Source organism: Lycium ferocissimum, chromosome 12 (genome assembly GCF_029784015.1).
Source record: "Lycium ferocissimum isolate CSIRO_LF1 chromosome 12, AGI_CSIRO_Lferr_CH_V1, whole genome shotgun sequence".
Taxonomy (NCBI): Eukaryota; Viridiplantae; Streptophyta; class Magnoliopsida; order Solanales; family Solanaceae; genus Lycium; species Lycium ferocissimum.
In genome coordinates, this window is record NC_081353.1 from 7,885,582 (window position 1) to 7,894,920 (window position 9,339).

The 9,339-nt window shown below is 35.7% G+C and overlaps 1 long non-coding RNA gene across 1 annotated transcript; it reads right to left on the reverse strand.

Moving 5' to 3' along the window:
- Nucleotides 1-246: 246 nt before the first annotated feature.
- LOC132039646 (uncharacterized) lies at nt 247-3,951 on the reverse strand. The gene is made up of 2 exons (XR_009410433.1): nt 546-3,951; nt 247-509 (listed from the first exon to the last, which is right to left on the reverse strand). It is a non-coding gene; the product is annotated as an uncharacterized LOC132039646 (long non-coding RNA).
- Nucleotides 3,952-9,339: the final 5,388 nt, after the last annotated feature.

A 9,339-nucleotide genomic window follows, 5' to 3' on the forward strand; every position in this document is an offset into this window, starting at 1 on the left:
TTGGACTCTTAAAAGCTCACACATTTATCCTTTGCGAAAAAATCAGTATTTTTCATTTCTTGCTGAAATCTCCTGGAGAAAACTGGTCAACGAGCATTAGTTTGTAAGAAAAACTCATATTTTATCTCTTTGTGAAAACCAATTGTAGCCTACAAAATCGACTAAAGACAAACCAAAATTCTAAATAGGTCTATAATCTGTGATTATACGCAATCCAATACCCAAAGAGAAAAGGGAAGTAAAGACTAAGCTTTGCCAAATCACACCTGAAAGTTCTATAGAAAATTGAGTCACAAACAAAAGTGTATCAATACCAAAACTCAAAAGGCAACTGTTAGTTCAAGTAATGCAACAAATACAATAACAAGGAAATGCGAGGCCAAAAGAAGAGAGAAGAAGCTGGACATCTCTTTCAAGAATCCAATGCCGAACTAGGAGACTCCAACGCAAGAAGTAAGAAATAGTGACTGGAGAGGAACGGAGTGGAGCAGACGCAGGTTATAGCTCAGCTCAATTGGACTGCTCGTGGAGTTTTGCTAGTAAACTCTCAAGGTGCTCCATGTATTCCATGTAAAAAAAGAAAAGGATAAGGATTAGTAGCTTATGACAAACATATGAATCCTCAAATTAAATAGCAAGACATATACAATTATACGCTAAGACTAAACAGATTTCTAGAAATCTTCCAACACGGTGTCCATTTAATCTGCCAAAAGAATGATTTATGCTATTCACAGTTATTAAAAGTTTGAAATAAACCGAGCATATTCAATAACTTAAAATACCCATAATTTTCATCAGGGAGAAAGCACACAAATACTAAGAAAACATGCTAAAGTTGTTTGAACTAAAAAATTGCACAAAGTTTTCATTCACCAAAATCTCGATTTATTTCAAGACTTATGAAGGGGCTAGGAGCAATACCAAAACAGAACCAGTGACAAGATAGAAAATAAACCTTAGCAAACCCAACTTGCTCTACAAGTTCATGCTAGCAACATCTTAGGGACAGACAAAGGAAATAAGAAACAGACACTGGACTTGAACATATTGACGAGTATGAACAAACATGGTTCGTGTTACTTCAAGAACATATTCCAAATCTTATATTGCCTTATTCTAATGCTCAGAATTTTCAGATTCTTTAATAAGAGGAAGGATAAAACAGAACAGAGTAACACTGCATTTTAATTCAAAACAAATACAGTTTTATCAACTTCATGAATGTTCCAAAATAATCCTGACATATTTCAAGACCTCTCTCACACTTATTTAGCTATTTAAACAGAAATAAGGACACTTACTATCATATCTTCCAGTTGTTTTATTCCTTATTAATCTATGAATGACACAACACTACATATATCTATTTAACCACCAATTCATTAGTCTATACCTTCGAGACTTATGAGGGAATTCCTTCATCGTATTATGCATCATACAGGGAAAACAAGAATCAAAGTTATCCCTTCTACAAAGCCAAACATCATGCCAACATGACTTTGAATAAAAAAATGAAACCAGAGAGGGTGGCCACATGTTTAACATAAAGTGTTCAAAATTCACACCAGAACCTCATTTTTACCTTCTGACATAACACAACATCAACTTAAGATAAGTTTTTCCCAAAACTTAAGTAATGCATGACCACTTTACTATCGTAGACATTTGCTAGTTTTAGAAGAAAAGACACAATAGTAACTTAGTCATGAATACATCCTTCGCAGTTTTGGAATTTTTTTTTCCAGCAAGAAGCAGTTCAGCTTGTAAAAAAAAGCTCATAAAAGATATGGTATTCGATGTTATCTCCTATAATTTTTAAAGAAAACAAACAGCCAAAGTTTTCACAAATCTTAGCAACTTTTGCCTTTAGACAAGTTCTCATCATCAACAACTCATAAGAACACAAAGATAGTTACTATATTCAAGTACTGATGTTCCATTCACACAAGTAAATAGACAAGCAAACAAATTTTAGATTTTTATTTTTGTGAATGATTGAGTTCATCAAAAACCTGCAGCCAAACTAAGAAACTCATAATAAACTCTACCCAAAATTTAGAAATCTCGTAACTTGTTATCTTGAAAAGAGTTTGCTAGCAATATAGGCTAAGAATACAAATGACTATACATTTTAAAAAGGGCAAACCAGATTCCACCAACATGTTGTTCCTCATTGAATTAAAAAACCATTCCTAGTAACGTGAACAGAACAAAACCAAAGAGGATGGTTCAGATACTAGACAAGGTGTTTGACAAAAACTATTCATTGTCAATAACAGAATCTCTTTTTTTTTTTAATCTTACAACATAACACAACACTAACTCAAGATAAGTCCCATCCAGAGTCAGGTAATACACAACAACTTATCCATTTCACATTTTTTTGCTATTTTTAAAATGGACACACAAGAGAAACAAATAATGATCAAGCTTTAAACAATTTTCCATGATCCGTTCTTATAAATGAATACAAGACAGCCTACAGGCCTATATTACATGTCTATTACAAGATCCCAAACTTAGTCTTTTTTTTTTTTAATTTCTTCAAAGAAAAGGAAGCAAGTTTTTTTTTTCAAATATAAAGCCCTGTGTATATCAGAAGAGCAATCATAATGTAAATTCACAACATGCCTTCACTACATATACAAATTTAGCTAAAGATACGGTGCTGTTTATCACATAGGGATAGCAAGCAGAAAAGACGCTCAACAAGACACTTATCACAACATTGTAATTAAAACTAAAAGACTTTCATTAATCCTGTGATACTCAACAGGGGAATAACACACACTTAGGTCTAACAGAGCTTACCAAAATAGATTAGTTCTCAACAACCCATATTTCATAATATAAAACCATAGCAAAGTAGTTTGCCTCTTATTTTATTTTTTTTAAAAAGAATTTAAAACATAATTTAAACTAGCGATGCAATTGTTCATGTATTCGACAGGTTATGAAATATTTCCCTTAACGTTCTTAATTCACTTCAAGGCCATTCTTACATACTGATTTCATCAAAATAAGAAGAAGAACACTGATTCTAATCCCCTTTAAACAAAAATCTAAACAAGGAAACAAGATTTGCAGGTTCTAGATATACCCTCAAAATAGAAAATCAAACGAAGTACGATAACATCCTGGAAACTTTATCTACAAACTGAAATTAAAGGAAAGTTGAGGTCGATTACTGACCTTCTCTGGGACAGGGATAGCGAACTGAGGCTATTGTTGTCGTCGAGTCCTCGAATCCGCTCGAAGTAGTTTGTTGTTTAGCTGAGAACTTGAAAGAAGATTTTTAGACAGCCAAAAGACTTAGAGTTAAAGGTTGATTTTCTAAGAATCCAAGCTTATAGTAAAGAGAGATTTTCTCTAGTTGAGATTTTCTCTAGTTGTGAACTTTATGAAAAGAAAAGGGCATATTTTCCAATTGTTAACTTTAAGGGGATTTTTTAGCTGTCAAGAAACTTCTCTCCTTAAACACAGCCAAGGGGTCTGTATTTATAGGCTGAGATTAGGGGGACTCAACGGCTTCCATGAGAAGCTTTGAGTTTGAATTTCAAACAAATAAAAAAGTGGGAAACTTAAGAGAATTCTGAAGAAAAAAATGGTGAAGAGGGAGTCAATTTCGCACCTTTTGCAAAGGTGATGTGATGGGATGAGTCCTTTCGAGCCGTTTGAGTCGATTTGTGTCTATACCCATTGAATTGAAGACAAAGTAAGCTTCAACCCGAAAGATCTTCGAGTTTTCCCTTTCGCAGACATCAACAGAGCTGTGATAGCTCTCAAATGTTAGGAAAAAGGTGATGGATGAGGTGATGTGAGGAAGCAGCGTCGGTGGAAGCATTTGACCGACGGTCCTAAGGGTGTGGTGGCTGTGAAGTGATGGAAGGAGCTAGGGTATCTAGGTCTTGAAGTGAGAAGAGATAAGGTAAGGGGTCGTTTGGTTCTGGTTGGGAAAATTGGGGTTAGGGTGGTTTAGTTGTAGGTGTTAGGGCGGGTCGGGTCAATTGGATTGGGCTAGGGGTGTTGGGCTACTAATTGGTGTAGAAGGAATAGGATTTGGCCCAAGTTTTAGGTAGATGAGTTATATTCTAAACCTTTTTTATTTCAATCAATTAATTTTAATATATGCCTCTTTGTCCTAATTAATTCCCAAAAATGTACATATATATATATATATTACAATACAAGTAATATAATATAAGCATTTAGTTTAAAAATAAAAAGATGATTAATTTGGTAATAAATAGGATTAAAGGAAAAATGCCAATGCTAATATAGATATAGGAATATCAATATTACTTTTGACTGATTTTAATTATAAAGTATGATGTTTTAGTAATTTTTAATTATAAAAATATGATGTTTTGCTAATTTGTAATAAAAAAATAAAACTGTTCTTAATTGTCACTATCCTAATTACCAATCTGCGAGCACCTACCTTATTATCACTAGCAGGCGAACCCTTACCCGTTAACTCATTAATCACTAGCCAATTTCAAGTTCTTTAATCATTTATACTCTAACAGTCAATAAATAAGTGAATAATAAATAGTCTAACGAAGTCATAAATGATAAATAATATATGTGCGGAAGTCTAACAATTAAATTACCAAAATCTGAAAGTCATCGTACAAGGACTCTAACCAACAATGTCTAAAGAATGAAATATCTGTCAAATATAATAATAAATAATGTCTGGAATGAAAGTAGACATCATGAAAGAAAGATCTTCAGTGTGGCATGGCATGGATAAGCTCACCTCTGGATGCGATCAAGCAAACTAGCTTCAAGCTAGAGACGTGGTCCGGGTGAAATCTTTGGAACACAATCTGCACTCAAAAAGTGGTTCGGAAGGTAGTATCGCATAAACACTATGTACCGGTAAGCATCATAGGCCGATTAAGATTAGTTCACGCATATAAGCATTAAATCAACAAGATAAATAGATAGGCACATAATACTCGAATCCAAGTCATAGAATATCCCATAACTAAATCACAGCCTAAGATGAAGCTTCACCACAAGTCTTTCCAGTCTCAATAATCTCACCCGATAATCACAAGTCCAAGTTTCGACCCTAGGTAGAGTCATTAATCCATAATTTCACTCAGTCAATGATCATATCTATACCACAACAAATAAGCTTCAACAAACCATACCAAAATCGAACTAAACGAGCCATATAATAATGCATAATAAAATGTAATGAAGTGCAATGCAAAATATAATGATGTTCAATGCAATGCACTGGCCAAATACTCCAAACCCGTACACATGCTAAATGATAATTTTTTCTCCAAATAGTCATGACTTGCAGGGGACCCATGGTGTCCATGTACCACTCATTCCGGAATGAACCTCGAACCACAAGCTCACAACTAGGCCACATCGTTACCCCCTGTCAAATGTGCCTTAATACATGTATATGTTCCATCTCAAAATCTCATCAAAAATGCCTCATGATCGAATCACAAGGAATGACTCAAGAACACATATCAAGGCCAGAAACAATGAAGTACAGTCATAGTAACACAAGTCATAACAAGACTCACCAATAGCTCTGCTCAACCATAACCTAATTATACAGCTATCTCAATCAATAGTGAAGGGTATATATGAACATCTTCCTTTCAACAATTCCAAACCATTTTCATAATGTATGAATGTATGAATGTATGAATGCAGAAATGGGTGTAAATATGGTAAACAATGCACTAAAATAACAGTGAAGTACAAGAAGTCATAATGCCATAAGTCATATCAAGACTTAGATAAATCGACTCAACTATAGAATGAATCATACAAACCATCTCAGTCAACATAAAGAGTCTATGTCCCTCTTTACTTCCAAATATAACGAGTACAACTCACAACTAAGTCTTGTATCACCAAGTGCTCCATTTTCTCATATATCATTATCAACATCAAGTCATAATTCAATATCAATATACATATGGAATGAGAATGCATGCCAAGTATAATATCACCATCAACCGTAATCCTTACGTCAAGTTTTCATCTGCGTATTATGATAAGTTTATATCACAATTCAAGTCTAAACTCATTATCCTTCCTTTCTCTGATGATATGTGTCACAATAAAAGAGAATTAAGTACAACACGTATCACAACACACCCATTCAAGTAGTAATGTCTAATCACAATAACAGGACAACAAGCTACCGTCAACAACAACCAAACTAATAGAATTCCATCCCGAATCGCCACGGTATAAATACAACTACACCTTCAAAATGCGTAAATAATGGCAACAAGCCCACATAATCGGAAGTCATACCAACCTAGCTAATATCCAACCAAACACCATGTCTGAAGACCTAATCATGCTTTCTCCCGTCAATTCTACACAACATATACGTTTCGCTAATCAAAGTCTAACCAAAGTAAGCAGTAACCTACCTCAAATGCAGAAAAAGAGCCACGAACTACTCCACACGAGCCTTCTATTTTCGTAACACCTTAGAACGGTCAAAGTCTAGCAATACAATGCTAAGTAAGCGATAAACCTTCTAATCAAACAAGAACAACAATTGGGAAAGAAGACCCAATTACTTCTATCCTTTTCGATTGGATGAAACCATCTTTTAATGGTGAATTTATCATAACTTCTATCTCTATAATCATACTATTACAATTCATGGGTTTTCTATACAATTTAACTCCTTTCAAACAGATTTTAGGTGAAAGTTCCCATTTTTATTAGAACCCTAAGTTTCAATATACAATTCTCATAATTAATAATGAAATTCCCATCCTAGAAAATGATAGCTAGCACTCCTAGATGTTTAAGCAACAACTAAATCAACAATCCATTAATTATTTAAGGGTTTACTAATTCTTGTGTTCTAGAATTTTCACCCACCATTGATGGAGCTTAAACTAATCAAGGAACTTGAAGCAGAAAGGTAAAGGAACAAATAAAGGTGGGACTTACCCTCCAAGATGCTTTCATCAATAAATGGAATAAAATTCGCCTCTTTCTCTCTTGAAAACTGTGTTTGGGGTTTTGTGGGTAAAGGACTTCAAAATTTCAATATAAAAATAGGTTTCTGCTCCCCGAGCTTCAATAAGCCGGTCCCCGCCACAAAGAAATTCACCGTAGCGATCATGAGTTTTGCCGCAATGTTCGTCGCAAGGTCCCAAGCTTCGCTGGAGCGGAGCTGCTGGTACAACCCGCATGAAAAGGACCATAACTTCATCGTACAGAGGCGAGATGCGATGATTCTTTTTGCTACAACTTCGTATTTATGATACGGATCTAATGGTTCAACCGAAACACAATACAAAGGTTTTTTTTAATCAATCTGTATCCCTTTATCCCCAAGGAACATCAAATACAAGCGCGACACAACCCAAATCCATCTAAAACTCTTCAGAATCTCACCAAAACTTGTGGACAACTCCTAAATCATCATACAAAATTGTTGGAACATTCCAAATATTGACACAGCCATGTTAACCCGATGTTGACTGTGGTCAACTCTAACTCGTTAACCAGTTCTTCTATCAATGACTCAAATCACACTCAACCTTTCGGGAACCAAACCAATGACTTCACTAAGTCATAAATCATACTAAAGGGACCCGGGGAAGGATCAACAAGGGTAAATGAGTCAAAAATACTATAATGACCTGACGGGTCATTTCATTAATTTCAGAAAACATATCTCGCAAGATAGTGTAGTAATTAGTGAAAATATTCTTAGCTCATTTTGGGGAAATTTCAGGACTGAGAACCATAGTGAAATTAAATGATATTGAGAGGTAGGTTTATGAATTCGACCGCACTCTAGTTCTAAGTTGCTTACATATCTCGGGTCATAAGAGAATCAGGTCGATGTAGTTCAAATAAGGAGATGGTAAAATTTTGTCCCGGTGTCTGAATTATGAGGACACTGGCTTTCTTGTTATGGATAGGGGAATGATAGTTTTGTTGGATATTTGGAAGGTTGAGTTTTTGAAATATTTTGAGTGATCCTAAAAAATTTATCCCAGTGATGTAGTTATGGTAACACGGGGTTTCGGAGGTGGAAAGCTTAGTGGTTTCTACATGAGCGAAAATGGCTAGAATGGAACACGACTGGCTTGACTCTGATTCCCCTATGTATTGAAGAGGACGAGAGTTAATTCAGATGTGTTTTAAAGAAAACGAGAAGATAGAAAATTTGAGAATCCCTCAAAATTTTGTCGCAGTGTCGAATTATGGTGACACTAGATGTTGTTAGGAAGATGCGGTCAAGTTTTAAGGGGGAAGACTGCTGATGAAAAAGATCTTTCTGAAGACGGGATGTACTTTTCTAGACTCCTGATTATAAATGTAGCGGCCGCAACACACCCATAAGTGAGCTCTACACGAATACATCTTCATGCTGTCATAGGATCATATCAGCCCGTCATAGAGGACTGACCCTCAGAATTGTCCCAGTATCATGTTATGATAACCTTAGCGTGTAGAAGAATTTGACTTAGTCTCCAGAATGTAGATTGTTAGTTAGTAATGCTTTTTTTGAAAATTGAAAGAAAAACCGAAAGTGAAATCGAGAGCGGATTCATTGACTCTAGCTTGTGACTTTGATGTCCTCATCAAGCGGTGCCTCGCCCACCGTGTCGCAGATAGTTCCATGTTGTGTTGTGTTGACCTGCAAAAGATGTAAAGATACCTGTGCAATTCAAAGTTGTAATGTAATAATAACATACGAAAATAAAGAAAGGGATTATCGACAAACTAGAATTGAAAGGTCCGATTTCTGAAGCGCCTGAAATGTAAAGCTTTCGACTTGTGGAGTAGCTATAATGTAGAGGCTTCCGGCTGGCGGAGCCATTGTAAGGTAAAAGCTACGATTGGCAAAGTGACTGAAATGTAAAGCTTCCGGCTGGCGGAACAACTGTAATGTAAAGCTTCCGGCTGGCGAAGCAACAATAATGAAAAGGCATCCAGCTAGCGAAGCAACAGTAATGTAAAGGCTTCTGACAGACGGAGCAACTGTATTGTAAAGGCTTTCGGCTGGCGGAGCAACTATAATGTAAATTAATGTCACGACCCAACCCCGCAGGCCGTGACTAATGTCCGAATTGGACACTTATACGTACCCGATACCCAGAATTAGCATATTGGCTTGCATAATCATAATTAATCACAAATAGCTCGATATCACATAGTCGTCAACGTAAGTAACATAAGCTCTGATAGTTGTCAAAAATGTACCGAATCACAAAATATGTACAAAGGCAAGCCGACTAGGCCGCTAGTATGTAGGCCGCCCAAACATATAACACATACACATAATCAGACAGACAGAGCCATAACCCACGT